Here is a 17,571-nt window from a genome sequence, read left to right as displayed (position 1 = left end):
CAGCACTAATACTACTCGATCTATTAGCAGCCTTTGACACAGTCCTTCACGAAACACTCCTCAAAAGACTCGAAGATATAGGAATCTGCAACACAGCACTTCTCTGGCTAAAATCTTGTATGACCCGGAAAGGACTTGGATAGCACCATTTGAGTCAACATCTTGCAAAACAACATGTGGAGTCCCACAAGGTTCATCACTCTCACCACTACTTTTCAACATCTACATGACCCCCCTGATTAACTTCATCAAAAGACACAGAGCCTTATTATGACCTTGCCGGTCCGGAAACAACAGTGGTGGTAAACCCGCCACCACTGTTTACTCCGGACCGGCAGATTAAGAGTTCTGCGGGCGGGTGGTGTCACTCCTGCAAGGTCTGACATGGCGCGAGTAACGGCATCGGACTCCATGGGACTCCATGGGAATGGGGATTGACGGAATTCCACCTCCGGAATTACTGGGTCACCGGGGTTGTAATGCCCTGGTGATTACGGCAATCACAAGGCGGTAATTCACTACGAGTCCGGCGGCAGCCTGCCGGTTTTTCCAGCAGGGCTACCGCCGAACTTGTAATGAGGCCCACAGCCTCACCTGCTACAACTATGCAGATGACACACAAATCATCTACAAAATCAACACTAGCAAATAATAAAACCCAGCCCTTACCAACTGCATCATAGAAATAAACTATTGGATGAGCACCAACAGCCTTAAACTCAACCCAGACAAAACAGAAATTATGATTGTGCCCAATGACCTGTCAAACCATTACCACATTCCATGGTCATCAGTACTGGGAAACCCACCAGAACCATCCAAAGTGGTCAGAAATCTCTGAATATTAATAGACAATAAACTAACACTAGAACCACAAGTAAAAGCAGTAGTAAAGAAATGCTTCTTCGACCTACACACAATCAAGAAGATACTCCCCTCCTTCACCTTCCCACACAGAACACTCGCCGTCATCTCTTTCGTCATGTCAAGAATAGACTGCGCCACCTGCATCTTTCGCAGAATGCCAGAATACCTAATGAATAAATTACTACGAATACAGAATGGAGCAGAATGAGTGCTCCTCATACTCACTATATTGGCTATCGGTTACAAATGTGTTTTTTTTCAAAACACTCTGCTTAGCACACAGAGCAATCCACGGCCAAGGAGCAGATTTAATACAGCTAAACATCCCCATCTACAAACCAAAACGATCATTAAGATCCATCAACGACCTTCGCCTCGAACTGAAAAAATACTCAAAGCATACATTTGGGGAATCAACATTCTCCTGCATAATGGTGAGACTTTGGAACTCGCTCCCAAAGGAAATACAAACAACAACAACTGTGATGAATCCCATGATGTCACTGCTTCTGAAGAGAGAGCTCCCTCCCACGAAGCCAGGGTGGTGAGACCGCTATCCAATAGTCCCCTTCTGGGTGATACTCAGCGGGTGGATCTCATGGGCGGGGATAACCCCTTTGGGACCAGTGACGACTATCAAAGGAGCACCCCGTATTACCACCCAACACATGACACTGGTGCCCCTTTCCAAAGTTACCCACCTTTTCTTCCTCCCCTCATTCCTCTTCACACTTACAGTCACATCCTATCTACTTTGGTAAAGGAACTCCAACAAAGAATATGGAGACAAGGAGAAATGCTAGTGAGTTACCATCTCAATCCTCACTTAGTACTGAGACCAGGAAGAGGACTAGTGCATTACCATCTCAATACTCAATCAGTACTGAGACGAGGAAGCAGCCTAGTGAGGTGAGTTATAATCTCAATACTCACCGGGGACTGAGACAAGGAGGGAATGCAGAGCAATACTGAGTCCGCATTGGAACCATCTAGTGCTTCATGCTCCATGATTGGGGGAAGCAAGGTAAAAACCACAGAGTGTCAAGCCCTCACAGGAGGAAACGCGAGAGACGAGGTGAGTTCGATGGGAAGACGAGCAGTGACCGAGACGCCATGAAGAGGAGGAGAGAATCCATTGATGGTCCAGGACGGAACGGCCGCACTGCCCAGAAGTGGAACAAAACTGCAGGGTTCCCAGACACCAGGGGACCGCGAAGGTGAATGTGTACACCATACCATAGCAGAAGAGATATGCAAAAAGAAGCTCGAGAAAGGTACCAGAGTCCCACGAGTGAGTCCAGCTGTCTGAAAGGAGCCAGCACTCATGTATGCCACGCAACAGCATACGCTGGAAGCCAAAGGAGCTCAGAAACCTCGGGAGGTCATTGCAAATGTCTGAAAGGCGAGTCTGCTACTCACACCCAAATAGTACATGGAGTCGTACTAAGGATTGGCAGGAGAATGAACCAAGTCTACAGAAAGTGAGACTACTGCCAGAAAGGCGAGTCTGGGACTCACACCCACATCATACATGGACTTGTACTAAAGCTTGGCAGGAGACTGAACCAAGTTTACAGGAAGAAGGAGTAGAGCTGGAAAGGCGAGTCCAGGATTTGCACCCAAAATCTTGCAGGAAATTGAATAAGGGCTTGGTGAGAGTGAAACAGGTCCACAGCTTGGAGGAGCATCCAGGCAACGCTTTGCTTGGTTAGAGGAAACCAAGTCTGCATAGAAGCAGCTGAAACTCATACTGCTTGGAGAGCGAACATCCAGGCAACGCTTGTACAGTGCATCACTTGGTGAATAGGAACCAGGTCTGCACCCAAGGATCAGGGACCCATACAGCTTGGAGCGAGCATCCAGGTAACGCTTGTACGGTGCATCACTTGTGATAAGGCAGAGAGCATCCAGGCAACGCTTGTACAGTGCATCACTTGGTGAGAATGTACCAGGTCGGCACACAAGAGTCAGGGACCCATACGGCTTGGAGAGAGCATCCAATCAAAGGTTCTCAGCACAGAAGCTGGCTAAGGGTAAGCCAAAGCTACCGACCAGGGTCTGAGGCCCCAAAGAATGGATTTTCAAGCCCAAGGAAGACTGGGGAAAGACACACATTTTTCCATCAGCCAAGGAGTGGATGGAGTTGGATGAACAGAATCTGACAATAACTGCCTTTTGTCCAGGGAAAAAGAGACACCCATCTGAATCCAGAAGACACCTTCTCTTTGTTTAGTTAGCTTAGAGTGTAAGGGACAGAGTTGGGATTTTGACACTAGACAGTGGTTCTTAGGACATTCTGACACTAGTTATTTCCGTTGAGGCAGGGAAACCCCTCTTAGAGTTAGGGCGAGTTAGGGGGTTCTTTTCCTTTTACACCTTTGAATAAAAATGTATAGCCAATAACATGACCTCTCCATAGCAGAGTCTTACATCTGCACCCTTACATGTGGTGTCAGAAGTGAGATGCTGACTTGGATGATAAAAACACCAAGGGAGCCCAGGTGAGGAACCTATCCCATATAGCAACAACAAAGACCGGTATTACTTTACATTTTGACCCTACTGCAGAGAAAACTAATTTTAATTCGGTACTCCCGAACAATTCAAAAAGTGACAAAGAGATCAAGAGCTAGGTTGCATCCTTAGAGGAAATTTGCTAGGGACTAAACCCTCTTATTGGCTTGAAGTAGGAGTTTCCATCCCAGACACAAGAGTAGCCCTTTCGAAGCCTCTGAGAGCAGAAAGGAGACCACAGAGGCAACACATACACTAGTTACCAAAATGAGTGTGAATTCCTTGGTAATCCAGATTGAACGCCTGGTTAATCATCAGATTCAGGCAGATAGACGACATCAGAAGCTCAGCAACAGCAAAAGCCAATCCTCCCACATGGTATATTACAATATCACCGAGAAGGAGAAGATCTAGGGAGCTTCTTCCTTAACTTTGAAAGTTTAGCTCATCAATTCCAATGGGGTGAGGAGCTTAAAATATGTTAGGTAGCACCTCTATAAAAGGGCGAACTACAGGCGTCCTATCAGGCCCTGAATCCCTTAGGATCCACGGCCTTTGAAGAAATCAAGAAGGGTTGGTAGATCAGGTTGGGCAGACGCAAACGTTTATTGTCAAAAGTTTAGGGAGATAAGACTAAACCCAAGTGAATCTCCAATAGACCTAGTAGCCTGCATCCAAAATACCCTCGGTCTTTGGCTAGGTATAAAAAGAAAACCTCCTGAGGTAATGGAGGCCGTCTCTCTGGAACAATTATTTAACAGCCTTACTCCCTCCTTACATAGGGCTGTTTTACAGTTAAACAAACCTTTTTAAAAAAAAACAGTTTTATTGATTTTATTTCAAACAAACAACACACAACCAACTTGCAGTACATATTACAGTATTTCAAATTTTGTACAACTCAAGCAATGTCTACTGCGTCTCCCAATCCCTTCCCCCCTTTCGAGCCTACTGTACTTCGCAATCTGCTTTTTCATCTTGCAGAGGGGTTCCCTCTTCTGTATTTTCTGCTGGGTCCTGGTCGCTCGACCAGTCCTGAGTGGGCCCAAACAGTGTGGCTATTAAATGTTTCCAGGCCACCAGAGTTTCTGCATCTTCATCCCCTCCAGTATTACTAGCTTCCTGCCATACTGCAGTCTCAGCTTCTGCCCATTTCTGAAGGTCCTTCCACCGTATTTCTATCCTTGGTCTCCAGCGTGCCTTCCATCCCATGGCAATTCTACGTTGCGCAAGTATATATGGCAGATCCTTTAATATACTTACATGCTTATGGGTCTGGGGAACCCTCCTATCAGACATGCCCATGCTGTTTCAACAGTTATCTTAATCTCTTTCTTTTAATCTGTGGGCTACTTCCCTCCAAAATTTCCCAATTGCCCAGAACATATGCATCATCCCAGCATTTTCTTCGCCGCATTTGGGGCATGTTTGTCGTTCTGCGTTTTTAAATTTAGCTATCATCTGGGGTGTCATTTAAGCCCTATGAGTTATATACAGTTATATCTGCTGTAGTCTCGCATTCCTTGCCACTTTCTTGTGGTACCCTTGGGCCCGCTCCCACATCCCATCACTTATTGGGGCACCCACTTCTTCCTCCCAGTCCTGTGTCAGTTGTACAACTTCCTTCCCCACTTTGGACATCACCAGCTCATATATCCTGGAGATCTCGTGCCCTCCCTCTGCTATATCGTATATCATTTCTATGGCGGTGTCTGGTTGCTCCTCTAGTACTATTTCAGACCGTGTCTCTTTGATTTGCGCACCACGCTATGATATGTAATATATTGTTCCATATGCAATCCTGTTTCTTCCACCACCATCCCAAATCAGTTAAACAAACCTTAATTTTCTATGGCTGTGGATGGTTTATAGTCATAATATCGAAAACATAATTTCGAATTACAAAAATGTCAAAACAAAAATGTCGAATTCAAAAATGTCGAAAACACATACATATAATAGAAAAAGTCATTAATTCGAAAATAAAATGTCGAAAAAAAATCGAAAAACCAATGTTAAAATAACTATGTAAAATGTCACAAAAACTAATGTTTTTTATGGGGGGGTCCCCCCCAACCCCCATCCCAAACCCCTACCCCAACCCCCCCCTCCTCCCCATCCCCTCCCAACACCCCCCATGGATATACCTTTAATTTTAAAAAAAATATATTTAATAAAACATTAATTAAATAATTAATTATTAAAAAACCCCATCCCAAACCCCTACCCCAACCCCCCCTCCTCCCCATCCCCCCCACCCACCATGGATATACCTTTAATTATTTAAAACAATTATGTTTAATAAACTATTATTAATTAATTATTTATTTAAACATTAATTCGAAAAAAAATTGAATAAAATTCGACATTTTTGTAATTCGACATTTTTATTTTCGACATTTTTTTTTCGACATTTTGACTTTCGAAAATATTGCATTCGATATTATGACTGGACACCGCTGTGGATGCCGCTCAAGTTCATGCAGAAGCAGCTAAACACTTTAGAAATCTCCACTGACGAGAGGAAGGGAAGAAGGAAGTAAGAACTGCTCCCCCACCCTCTAAAGATCACAGAGTAGTAGGTAAAGAGACCCTCGGAGGAAGATATATAAGTATGGAGAAAGGGAGTTTAAAAGAAGAACAAAAATGTACCCCAGTTAGGAAGAAAGTAAGACCTGTTCCTACTGAGAGAAAAGAGCTAACAGCTCCCATAGTAGCTTGGTTCTCATGTGGAGAAAAGGGTTATATGGCTAGAAGCTGTCCCAATAACCTAAAGGATGAAACCATGGAGGTGGTTTAGATGATAGGGGAATAATATGACATTGAAATGATGGAAGATCCATGTAAGTTAATACATTTTTATTTCAGAGACAGGCAATTTTCCACCAGCTTCACTAGCAGCTCACTATACTTTCTCTAACTGCCCTTTCTTAGTGCATCTTTCCTACACAATTCCAGACTCCACATTCTACATTCTATATACTACAGCATACAGAATGTTACACATCTCCCTTCTTTACAACATTCCAGAGGAACCAATAACTTACATACTGTAATAGGAACATAAAATAAAACTATACACAAGCACATAAACAGTGAATTAAATTAATATAAATAAACCTACATGGCCTACTGTAGAACTATGCATGATAAAAGGAACTTTACATAACTATAAGAACTTCACAATGACTGCAAATAAACTTATGTGGACTACTGTAAAACTATGCATGACAATAGGGACTTTGCATGACTTTGCATATCTATTCAACTCTACTCAACATAGTCCCTTAAATATAAAGGTCTACCACATTCTTGTCTGGAATGACACTTGGAACAATCTTTGTCCAACATTCCTGAGTGATTCTCCTCACAAGCACTCCTCTTTGCTCCCCTAGACTCTGCCCTTTCAGAATTCCTGCAACCAGACTTCACCCCAACACACCTGAAAACCCTATTGTCATTCTAAAATTTACATTATAAGTGCATTCTACATAAAATGTGTCGCTATAAAAACATGTAACCACCTTTACAGGCTCAGACCAGTTCAATCACCCATCTTTCCTGCCTTGAAGAAGTTTAATGAGCACCTAATCCCCTTTCTCGACCACACATTCTTTCGTGGCCTTCCTAACATCAAAGCAAATCTTATTACCCATCTGCTTCTTATTGATGTTCTCCTAGATTGATTGCATATGAATGTCCTTCTGGTATGCCCTGCCCAACGAAGGAGGACAAACTATGGTATTGGATTTCCTTCCTCTAAGCATTTCAAACAGTGAAACCCCTGTTGTTGAATGAGGAGTAAACCTGTAAGCCACCACTGTGTCTTCAGCAGCTTTCCTCCAATCTCCACCTTCCAGAATGTCATATCTAATACTATCTTTAATGACTCCATTAAGGCTTTCTACAATTCCATTGGTTTCTGGATGATATAGTGAACTGGTTCTGTGCTCTATGCGATTCTCCTTCAAAAACATCTCCATTTCCTCTGAAACAAGCTGAACACCTTTGTCCGTAAAAATGATAGATCGATATCCCTCCCTCTGTAATATCCCATCCAAAAATGTGATAATATCCTTTGTGCAAATATTCTGTACCCAAGAAGTCCCCACCTAACGGGGCAACATATCCACCAATGGAATACAATACCTCAATGTCCCTTGACTCTTTAATGGCCCTACAATATCTAAACCTACTAGCTCCCACAGTACTGACGGAATAGGAATTAGAGTCATTGTTCCTACTTTTGAAACACACCCGTTAGCAGCATTCTCACACACTGGAAAATCCATGAACAGCCTCTCTACTTGCAAATTCATACCAGGCCACCAGTAATCCTGCTTTATCAATTGTTTGGTCTTTGTCATGCCCAGATGACCCTGTTTGCTACCTGAATACTCCCAATCATTCTTCTCTACGTCCCTCTGATTATTCTTTCTCGAACACCTAGTCTACTTTGACAAAACACTACCATCCCCACAATTCCCCCTGTTCATTTCACGATAATAATCCTGATCATTCCCGTTTGTTTCACAAACCCTACCAATCTCACCCATCTGAGTTTACCAACCCCCCTAGTACAAGTACGAGGGTTATAATTCCTTATACCACCTTTTCCCCATAATGCCCAGCAGGATATTTAGAAACTCTACTCCCCCTTTTCCAACACAAACCTTTTTCCATACTGTGAAAAACAACAGATTAACAACATAGCCATTTACCTGACATGTCTCATCACAAGGGTCAGGAAAAGTCAGGCAATTTACTCGAACCACACACACCTGGCAGCCCTTTCCTTTCCCCACAGGGATAAAAATTGGAGGACGAGAGCACACGAAGAGCAAGGCAGACAGCACGACAAAACAGCTATCCAACACTGCAGATCAAGAGGAGGATAAAGGCGTTGAGAACCGAAAGGGTGACAAGGAGAGAAGCGACCTTGCCCTTTCTGACCAGACCCGCAAATCCTCCCTGAAAGGAATTGTGAGACCGCGAACAAGGTCCAGCGTGTGTTGCAGCAGATGTCAGCTGTACACGGAGCACGCCTACACTGACAATCAGAACCAGGATAGACGCTTACTAACGTGGTACCAGCCTTGACCCCAGAGACAAGAAAAGCCAAGCAGTACATCGCAGGCGGTGAGTCGAGGGGAGAGCTGATAAGAAACCGAACTGTGTTGAACGAAAGTGGCAAAGGGCAAATTAAGGAAAGTTCAAAGAACTGTTAACATTAAGGGAAAACCAGTTGCTGAGGGGTCCAGCACCACTTGGGTGCTCATTCGAGAGACTCTGGTTGATCCCACATTTGTTAAAACTACTGATACCAGAAGGCCCTAGGAGAGCTGGAAGGAGAAGGTCAAAGTGTTTATACAAGGGCTAGCAAATACCCCTGTACAGTCGAAAGTATTTGACCTACACGTAATTGAAAAGCTAAGGGAGGTGAATTCCGCATAGTGAGTAAAAAGAAAGAACTACGTGATTGGCAAGAGTTGGCAAGAGTGAACCCAACAGAAGGATGTGGATGGAAAGGGGTGAAGTCTGAGGTCCCATGAACAGTGTGTTCACAAGAGTGAACCCGACAGAGGGATGTCCACAGTGAACTGTTTAAAAAGACATTAAGATTTGTGAATGCCAGAGTGAACCCGACAGAGGGAGGCAAACATTTTAGAAGGGTCTGAGCCTGGAAGAGGGGGATCCAGGGGTGAAAAGCCATCAGCCAACAACACAAGAATATAGCAGAGGAAATGTCCTCGAATACAAGCCATAGTGAACCCGACAGAAGGAGGCTGACATTTGAGCGGGGTCTGAGCCCGGAGGATTCCCTCACAGGTTTTCGGCGGTACCTCCGGGCATTATCTCTCTCTCTCTCTTCTTGGCTACAAGCACACTTCTCTGGACGTCTGCGAGCAGCGCTCTCCTGCTACGAATCCCGCTGTGGGTTGCCGGTAGCTCTGCCCCTCACTCACAGACGCTACCTTTGGTCTGTAGCACTTGTAAGTCCTCCGTGTCCCACAGCTCCGGCTGTGGGAACCAGGCAGAGGGGACTCTGTCAGCCTTGATCGTTTCACGACCCATTTCGGGCCTTGCTTTCACAGGTTATCTTTGACAAAAGCCAGCGTCCTGGCCTCCAGGCAGGACCCTTCTCAGCAGCTCCCTTCTCACGCCTGTCTCTCCCGGCCAGCGTCTCTCCTGATGGTCTCCCCTTCTTAGCTGTCGGCTCCACCTGTTATGCACCTGTGACCTATTTACAGGTTGCAGGTCCGAGCCCTTGAGTCTGATTGCCTGATCACAATCACTAGTGTTCTCTAGACATGCCTGACCCTCACAATAGATTCCAGGCCTCTTCCTCGTCTCAGTACCAGAGTGATACAACTGCATGTTAGCGTGTACAACTCCTAGTCACCTCTTCCTCATCCCAGTACTAGAGTGGTATGACTGAAGGGGAAATAAAAGGAATTTATTGGCAACAACCTATAGCTGTAAGGGGAGGGTAAGGTTTGCTCTCACAAGGGAAAGTGGGATACCATGCTATGCCTAAAGACCTGCTCCTATTCAACTTCTTCTGAGTGTCACTACATTGATGGCATTTTCCCGGGTCATCCCGGAAGGAAGAAAAGGTAAAAGGATGACAATATCCCATAAAGACTTCTGGGACAGAAGGTTCATCATGGAATGGAAATGGGGGATACTGTTACATCTACCACGTCCTCTACCTTACGAACTCCTATGTTTCCCACAGACTCACGTTTCCACACACCCACATTACGTAGCCCCCAATGCTTACCTCTGGGCGCGCAGACAAGGCGGCACCATTGCACTCGTCATGTCAGGGGGGTCCATGGCAGACTTGGTGTCTATCGCCCTTCTCTCCGTTGGCAATGTAATTGGAGGTTCCCATTTGGCCGCAATCACCATTGCTCAGGTGGACCTGATCGTCACGTGAGGAGACCAAACGCAATCGGTATCACGTGACGACCCCCACGCCTCAACGTTTCCTTGTTGAGCATCACGTGATTTTCCCCAATGGTTTAAATGCATTCAGAAACACCAAAACCGTGCTTCACAGCTGATCTCTCTCTTGGACATTGCTACGCTTCGAATTTACCAGGAACTTTTGGTCACTCGACAACGGTCTGCCTAACGGATTGCTTTCTCCACGCCCTGAACTTGCCTTGAACTCCATCGGAACTTTTGGTCACTCGACAACGGTCTGCCTAACGGATTGCTTTCTCTTAACCCTGAACTTGCCTTGATTAGCTCTGGAACTCTTGGTTTACTCGACCACGGCCTGATTAACAGATTTTCTCCACGAACCACGATTCTTTGGAACCTGAGCCTATGGCCTCTCACTAGGCGTTCGCCTGATCAAGCACTTCAACCCCAGTGCTTACCATCATCATGCCAGAGGTTGTGGAAACCTATCCGAACCCGAGCTCGGGTCCAATCACTCTCCTTCCTTTCCGGGTGGGCCCACAGTACACATTCAGTACACATAGGTAAGAACGTTTAGTTTCTATTCTTAGATACCCTGTAAAATTGCATTGCGCCCTGTACTAATCCCTCCTTGCCTTACAGCGTTCAAAGGGTCCTTCCGGTGACTCCAGACTCGACGAACTACCACACCTGTGGCCTCAAGAATTGCACAGGCAGTGTTCATATAATTGCCTGTGTGGTACTTGGGGACGGAGGTATTCATATCTGCACGACCGGCAACTTTGTAACAGATACCGCGTCTCACCCAAGGACATCCCCCTTCCATTCCCCAATGCTCCTCTACTCAGGTGATCCTTGCTCGCATATCCTGCCCCAGGATAGGAATTCAAAAACGATGGCCCTTCCCTGGCCACCTAAGCAGAGAATATCGGGGAGAAGGAAGTCAGGATGCCCACAGGTTCTTCACACCACTTAGAATCATATCATCTTTAATGAGAAGTTCATCAAAAACATGCCTCGAAACATCAGGAATAGTTCCTTTCCTAATCTGACTACTTTTGACACCACACTCAAGTTGCTCCTTAGTATTCTTCATAATAACCTCTGTCAGCATCGCCACCTGCCATCCCTTTCTGATACTACTTCTTCCTAGTATTGATCCTCTTTTTTTTATCACCCTCTTCTTTGTCTTCAACCACATATGTTAACCTTCAAAGACAATCTGCTGCTTTATTCTTTACTCCCGGTACATAATCTACTGCCCAATTATAATCTTGCAAACTCGCAACCCATTTACAAATCCTAGAAGATACTGTGTCCAACCCTTTCAGGGTTAATATTTCCTTCAAAGCCCTGCCTCTCGCTATCAGGAATTGCGCACCCATATGACTGAACTCATGCACTCTATGATGACCCGGCCCACTTACTTGTTGTTTGTTTGCATTTACTCTGCTCCACGCTTCTCGCTTGGACTGATCCACTGATCTTTTTGGTTTATGTACTGGTTGTATGTTTGAGGGATGGGTATGCCAGTCCGTGTTTGTTGTAAAATCAATAAAAAGAATGTATCAATGAAATAATATTTCCTTCAAACGCTTGCGGTCTGAAATAACAATAAACTTCACACCCCCCAAAAAAGGGTGAAATATATGAATGACCCATTTAATCGCAGATAGCCCCTACACAATCGTGGAATAATTTCTCTCTGCCTCTTTCAACACCCTGGACGCAAATGCAATTGTATAATCTTTTCCCTCACTCTTCTGGAACAGAACTGCACCTGATCCGTGATTATTGGCATCTGTTGTTAACACACTCTTCTTGCTTCGATCAAAGTTGTTTAAAGTTGGAGCTTTGCTCAAAACTGATTTAATCACTTGAAATTCTTGCTCATGAACACTGTTCCATTGGAACCTTACCCCATTCTTTTTTTTTACAAGTTTACTCATGTTAACAGACTGGGTAGCCATGTCTGGAATTAATTTGGAATGATATTTGTCCATTCCAAGAAACAATAAAATCTTTTCTTTATCTGTGGGACTAGGAAAACTCAGAATACTATTCACCAAACACATTTTCAGTCAAATACATTGTTCTGAAATCTTATGTCCCACATGTCTGGGGTTGCTGTTGGTACTCTTGTTCAGAGGAGAATTGCCTAGCATTTCAGTGCTGGACTGCCCCAGAGCATGACAAAGTGTCATGACCCTTGCCCCTGGCCCTCACTGGCAAGTCAGCCTTCCAGTTAGGGCCAGGTCAAAGGCCTTAAAACCTCATCCAAGAGTCTCTTGGAGTCAGTCCTGGCGCCTTTGGCCCCAGGCTCATAACCATCATGAAGACCAACATTAGAATGGGACTATTTACTTGGGATTATTTAACTTGGGGGGGATCAGCCAACATGGAGGCACACACATAGCTCAGTTACAAGGAACTGAGCTATGCGGTCTAGTATTTGGGGTGTGGCAGGCCTGGGACTACTTTACCTGGACTACTTTAGGTATGGCAGGCCTGAGACTATTTTACCTGGACTACTTTACCTGAGACTATTTAAACCGCACCCAAACAGCAGAACATGCTTTGCGTTATTCTGCTGTGGGCGGCGTAATGCTCACCGTGTCCAGTTCTTTGATGCCAGTTTACCTGAAACCAAGGACCTGCAGAGAGAGAAAGAACACTACGAAACTTACCTGGAACAGTATCCTGTCTTCAATCCATCACCAACTTCATTTCCACTCACCTGAAGGTACGAACTCCATCATCCGGCATAGCATGCATCCTGGAATACCATAACCTGGAAAGAGGAGAAAGAAAGACAGCATTAGTAAGCGTTTACTCACGTTTCCTCACGAATGAAGAAAGCCACACAATTCTTACCTGGTTAGTCATCTCCTGGTCAGTATCATTGCTGGAACATTACGGCACTCGGCGAGGAACATCGCAACCTGTAAGGAGAGAAAAGACACAGGTTAGCAATATAAAAGGCGAAACATCGCCGCGCATTGCGCATTACTCACCGGACAGCATTGCGCAAACCGTGCTTTCGCCTACCGGCCCATGCTCATCTTCAAACTGCATGACAACACCAAAATACCTTTCTATACCTAAAAGGAAAGAAGCAAGACATTATTATTCGAACTAAGAGGAACATAAGAACTGCATATAAAGACTGTAAAGCACCAAACCTACGGAGTCGCAGCTGGCCTGGATTCCCACAGGGGGGCTTGCACCAGTGAAGTAACTTGGTCGCTGCTTGCCCCCCCCACATCTATGCGCCCCTGCCACAAGGAGCAGGACGGAGAATCCACCTTTTACAATATTAAGGTGGGGAGAGGGCCCAAGGGGGAGGAAGGAGTTGAGGCCAAGGGAGATGGGAAAACATAAAGACAATCTGGAATTGAATCCAGCTCTCCTATATTGCAGACCCATCTTTAACCAGAGGCCTTACCAAAGGACCGGGAGAGGGTTTGAGAGTGCAAATTGTACAACCAGGGCTGGGTGGCGTCCCCGTGGATACCAGGTGTGCGTAACAGAATGCAAAGCCTCAATAATATTAGCCACCTGGGCGTCATGGAGACATCAGAGACTGACCAGTTAGTTCAGTCGTTGGGACAATTACGCACTGAAGTGCATTCAGCCAGGCAAGAAATCAACGCTCTTAGGAGGGATTTGATTGTTACTAAGGATTGTACTGACGAAATAAGTAGACAATTGCTCCAATCACAGGCAGGACAGGCCCCATTGCTTGGTAACATTTCGCCAGTACCAGTACCAACTTCTTCCACCAATCCAGTACAAATAACCCTTGCTGGGGCAGTTCCTTTAGCTCCACCTGAACGATTTACAGGGGACCCCAAGAAGTATGCAACGTTCATGAACCAGTGCTGTCTTCATTTCCTTTGCAGACCTGGGGCTTTTCCTAACGACCAAGCGTGGGTTGCTTTTGTCTTGTTATATCTGAGTGGCAGTGCTGTGGATTGGTCGGTACCATTTGTAAGTCAGGGTAACCCATTGTTACATGACTTTGGGGGTTTCCAGATGGAAATGGAAAAACATTTTGCTCGTCATACCCAAGGCCAAGCATTAGACAACAAACTTTTGTCACTCCGTCAAGGAAGTCAAGACTTGCTTACATATATAGCAACATTTAACAGACTAGTCGTTGAAGCTAGGTGGCCTGAGGAAAAAAGGACCACACTATTTCATCAGGGTCTACGAGCGGAACTAAAGGATGTCTTTGCTCAAGTGGTTAACCCACCTAAAGACTGTGGAGAATTCATCAACCTTTTGGTGCAATTAGATCACATATTACAAGACCGAAAAGCGGACCGGATAAGGTTAGACACTCGAGCTGTGTATGTCCGCTCAAAGGATAATGTTCCACGTACATTGGAAAACATGGTAGAACCCATGAAAATCGGAGGTGTACGACCCCCTTTAACTAAAACTGAAACGGATAAGAGAAGGCAACAGCAATTATGCTTATATTGCGGAAAATCAGACCACTGTCTCAAAGAATGTCCAATGAAAGCACCAAGGAGAAATGTTGGAGCCACAGAGAAGGAAGATAATAACAAGGAGTCGGAAAACTACCAAGCCTGGCCAGCGTAGAGGCCCGCTTGTCGAGCGAGAAGGATGAGACACAGACCTTACACTTTGCATTACCAGTAATGTTGATCAATCACCAACAACCGTCTCGGATGCATGCTGTCGAAGCATACATAGACAGCGGAGCAGTTGGGAATTATGTAGACCAAGATCTGGCAGCAGAGATGGGGCTTCACTTATGCTCTAAGTCGACTACTGAAAAAGTTACTACTGTTGATGGGACAGAAATAGCTTCCGGACCAGTAACCCAATGCACAGCAGCACCCTACTGTGCCAGGATGGACACCGAGAATCTATTACATTCGATTTCATCAAAGCTCCTCAGTTTCGACTAATCTTAGGGATGCCATGGTTGGTAGCTCACAACCCTCTAATAGATTGGCGTGCCAAGAAGTTGGCCTTTTCCGATGACTGTGCTCGCACCTGTTATTACCAAGAAAAGGGGAAAACAGACTTATGTACATCTGCTACTCCCAGTACGGCGGCACTATCTCCTTGGTGCTAGACATACTGTCACGGTCATAACTGATCATCAAAACCTGTAATACCTAAAAACAGCAAAGGCTCAATCATCCCATCAACTGCGGTGGGCTCTTTTCTTCGCTGAATAGGACTATGTGATCACCTACCGGCCAGGAGTCCGAAACGGAAAGGCTGACGCCTTGTCCCGCATGGGTGTTGATGAACAGGTATACATAACTCCAGATCCAGTAGCCATCATTCCAGAAGACAAACTCCTGGGTCTTACGACAACGTTGACACAGGGTGAACTCCAAAACAAGATCCAACTCTTAATGGATCCCACTTTCTCACAAGATTGGTGTACTCAAGGAGAACATTACACCATTAAAGAGCAGTTACCATTTTTTAGGAACCATTTATACTTGCCAAGTAAAGATTTACAAGAGCAGGTTATTTCGGGTTATCATGACTCCCTGATTGAAGGTCATCCTGGAATTGCCAAAACTCTAGCTAAAGTAAAACAAAACTATTGGTGGCCCACATGGTGTAAAGACATCATACAATTTATCCAATCTTGCGGTGTGTGTGCACAAAACAAGTCCCAAAAGCAGAAACCAGCTGGTCTTCTCCAACCATTGGAAATTCCTCCCGCACCATGGCACACATTGTCTCTTGATTTCATTACAGATCTACCTCCCAGTCAAGGATTCAACACCATCTTAGTAGTTGTAGACTTGTTCTCTAAAATGGCACACTTTATTCCTTTTAAGGGTCTTCCAAATGCATCCAATTTAGCAAAAGTATTCCTGGAGAAAATCGTACGGCTACATGGCTTTCCATCGGTCTTAATCTCAGTTTCAAGGAGTTCCCCCCTTCTCACCTGAGTTCGATCTTTGCTGGATTTCTTGGTCGATGCCTTCTTGCAAACTGATCAAGTCTTGAATAAAGCTGCACAAGTCTCTTCCGACTCCAGCGTGCGTTCACGGTTCCGGGATGCAGGGATCCAGGAGTCCGGGAAAGTAACAGGGTGCGCAACAAGCACACGAGTCCAGTAACCAAGAAAGGAAGGAAAGGGGCTAGGATGGGGTAAACTGGAAGAAGCCAGGGATACAATACCGCAAGCTACGGAGCACACGTCTGGTCGCTACTTCGCAATAGCATTTAGACGTGCAGGGCCGCGGGGGTGTGGCATATTTATGGGACGTACAACGTCCGTCGTGAAGGCTGGTGCGAGGCGTGTCATGTGATACGGCCATGTTGGAAGAAACAATGAATACAAGCCCCGTCGCGATAAGGACTAGGAAGTCCAGAAAGGGCGCGTTCTGTGGGTCATGACAGCATGCCTCCTCCGAAAACCTGTTCCACCAGGTTTGCCCCGGTGTATAAGGTGAAATCTTCTGAGTAGTCGAGGGGCCTTGAGATTAGAAAGTGGCTCCCAGGTTCTTTCACTAGGAGGATATCCTTTCCATTCAACCAGGTATTGAAGCTGACCCCGTTTATACCAGCAATCACATATTCGGGATAATTCATACTCCAATTGGTTGTCGACCAGTAGAGGAGGAGGTCGGCAGGATTTCCGGGAGGATTGGTTGTAGGGTTTTAATAAGGATGTGTGGAATACTGGGTGAATTCTCTTGCAAGAGTCTGGTAGTCTAATCCGGTATGAAACTGGATTGATAATTTCCTTGATGGGAAATGGACCATAGTACCGAGGGGCCAACTTGTTTGGTCGTAGATGCCGGGGTAGTAATTTCGAAGACAACCAGACTTGATCACCGATAGCAGAAGAAGGACCTGGCCTCCTTTTTAAATCCGCATACCTCTTAGTCTGTGTTCTGGCCCTGTCTAAGTTTTCTTTGGCCTCCTGGGGAACGTTGATGAGGGTTTCTATCCAGGAGTCGACAGTAGGTACTGGTGTAGGGTGAGGGAGAACAGAGGGTAGAACTGATGGATGGAAACCTTGGCTACAAAAAAAAGGACTGGTCTTAAGTGCTGAATGGTCAGAATTGTTTTAGGCAAATTCAGCCACGGGTATCAGGAGCGACCAGTCATCTTGAACCTTGGTGGCGAAACATTGAAGATACTGTTCCAGGGTTTGATTAGCACGTTCTGTGGCCCCATTGGTTTGGGGATGATAACCAGATGAAAGGGCGCGTTGGATTCCCAAAATGCGACAGAGATGTTTCCAGA

The sequence above is a fragment of the Ambystoma mexicanum genome, chromosome 1q (assembly GCF_040938575.1).
Source record: "Ambystoma mexicanum isolate Mex_15411 chromosome 1q, UKY_AmexF1_1, whole genome shotgun sequence".
NCBI classification, from domain to species: Eukaryota; Metazoa; Chordata; class Amphibia; order Caudata; family Ambystomatidae; genus Ambystoma; species Ambystoma mexicanum.
The sequence above is the reverse complement of the archived record's forward strand: the minus strand, read 5'-3'. Positions refer to the sequence as shown.